The sequence below is a fragment of the Bactrocera latifrons genome, unplaced genomic scaffold (genome assembly GCF_001853355.1).
Source record: "Bactrocera latifrons isolate USDA-ARS-PBARC rearing strain unplaced genomic scaffold, ASM185335v1 scaffold_100, whole genome shotgun sequence".
Classification (NCBI taxonomy): domain Eukaryota; kingdom Metazoa; phylum Arthropoda; class Insecta; order Diptera; family Tephritidae; genus Bactrocera; species Bactrocera latifrons.
This window is the reverse complement of record NW_017534409.1, coordinates 591,438-593,984: the sequence shown is the minus strand read 5'-3', so window position 1 is coordinate 593,984 and position 2,547 is coordinate 591,438.

Below are 2,547 nucleotides of genomic sequence, written 5' to 3'. Positions count from 1 at the left end.
CAAAAAGTGTTTTTTCACTTTATTTTACCTTCAAAATTTATATTTTCTGGCATTGCGGTTAACATATAAAATTTTTTATTCCTTATTAGGCTTGTCGGGCTGTCGGCAAGGCTTTGTGTTAGTTAATATATTTACGATTCCATATCTCATTAAACCAAATATGACGTTCTCCAGTATTTTCAGCTGTCTCAGCTACTAATCCTATGCGCTATGAAGTCGGTCAAATAGCTGTTACATTAACACGCTTATAGCGGTTAGGTGAAGATTTAGGAGAATGTCCGTGCGTTGTTAGTAGCTTAGTAGTGTAACTCTCATTGGTAAGTGTTGTATATGTGCTCTCACCTATTTTCATAAACAGAGCTCTCTTTCCAAAGTTTCAAAAAAGCGACAACATCGAGTAAGCAAACAATGGCATGAAGCTCAGTATAAAAAGTGCTTTATACTATATATATGTATTTGTATGTATGTTTATATATTTATTTATAAATTTTGATTGCAGTTTGTACCTTATGAAAATTACTTAATATGCAACTATATGCTAATATATAAACCCCATTCAGTGGCCAAAGAACTCTAGTCGGCTAAATGGACCTTTATCTAACACTTCAGCTAGTTTACTCTTAATTAATTCAATTGATGTAGGTGCACTGTATTGGATAACCGTTTTTCTAATAGTAATGTTACATATTGTTATAAATAGTATTTCTTTCAATATACATACATACATTATTATATGCACATTAGGGTGAATAAAAACAAAAACGGAAAACTCATAGTTTTGTAGGAAACTAACTTGATGTTCTTGTTGTTGATGATGTTGTCGTAGTTTCTGTCAGGGAGGCAAAGTTCAGATAAGATGTAAGCGAGGCCCAAGAAACTTTCTGTTTCGACTTCGGCGGATCATGAGGAGAGCAATGTCAGATGTGTGGGATTAGCTGGGCATGCAAATAGGTGTTTAGAGTCATGCGGAAACGCATTACAAGTTGTACATAAATATATTTACATGTTATGTCATGTCGATTCGAGATAAGTAAGAGTTAAACCTAGAACGAAACTTACTGCTTTACATGGTCTCTTAGAGATGTCTAAAAACATATTTTTAGAGTACAAAGCGAAAAAATAATTTGTTAATTCTTTTTGAACCACCCTAATATAGTTTATGACATGTAATAATGTAAAATATATACACATATTCATTTTTTTTTGCTGTTTGCGGTGAAATTTTATTGGCGGTTGAGAATATTTATACGAATAGTTTTGTCATAAATTAATCGTATAATTAAAAACAAAACCACAAATATTTTTCACTGAAATAAAAAGTGAGATACTAAGATAATTTACTTCACAAACATATTCCAAAAGTATACCCTCCGTTCGAATATAATGGAAGTTAGACTTTTTCATTGCGGTCTCACCATAACGTTTAAACTTTTGTATAAAAATAATTAAGATCCCACCTGGCTGTTTAAGCCTATATTTTACTAATTCCTCTACCTTGACAAAACTGATGAAACTCCGAGAATCGAAATTCAACTTGCAATTAATAACAGGGGTTTTCAATAGGAACGCTAAAAAAGTAGACCGACTGGAACAGCAAACAACGCCATATTTTTTCTCGCACTTCTCACATTTCTCTTCAATAAAGTTTGCTATTTAAGCATAATTATATAGTTTTTAATTTATGTCGTTTAGTGAGAAAAACACAAATTAGCTTTTCTGTGCTTACACAAAAGCGGCCGATTTTATTGTTTTAAAAGTGATACACCGCCTAATTTCGTGTTTCAATTAAAAAAAAAAAAAAAATTAAATAACATATTCATTTCTTATATAGTGTAAATTAAATTAAATTAAAACAAGTAAGGAAGGGCTAAGTTCGGGTGTCACCGAACATTTTATACTCTCGCATGATAAAGGATAATCGAGATTTCAGGCGTGGTTGTGAACCGATTTCACCCATATTTAGTACATGTCATCAGGGTGTTAAGAAGATATTATGTACCGAATCCATTCAAATCGGTTGAGTACTTCCTGAGATATGGTTTTTGGTCCATAAGTGGGCGACGCCACGCCCATTTTCAATTTTTAAAAAAAACTTGGCTGCTTCCTTCTGACATTTCTTCCGTGAAATTTAGTGTTTCTGACGTTTTATGTTAGTCGGTTAACGCACTTTTAGTGATTTTTAACATAACCTTTGTATGGGAGGTGGGCGTGGTTATTGTCCGACTTCTTCCATTTTTGAACTGTATATCGAAATGCCTAAAAGAAACGACTCTATACAGTTTGGTTAACATAGCTATAGTAGTTTTCGAGATATGTACAAAAAAGTTAGTAGGGGGCGGGGCCACGCCCACTTTTCCAAAAAAATTACGTTCAAATATGCCCCTCCCTAGTGCGATCCTTTGTGAAAAATTTCATTTTAATATCTTTAATTACGGCTTAGTTATGACATTTTATAGGTTTTCGGTTTCCGCCATTTTGTGGGCGTGGCAGTGGGCCGATTTTGCCCATCTTCGAACTTAACCTTCTTATGGAGCCAAGAAATACGTG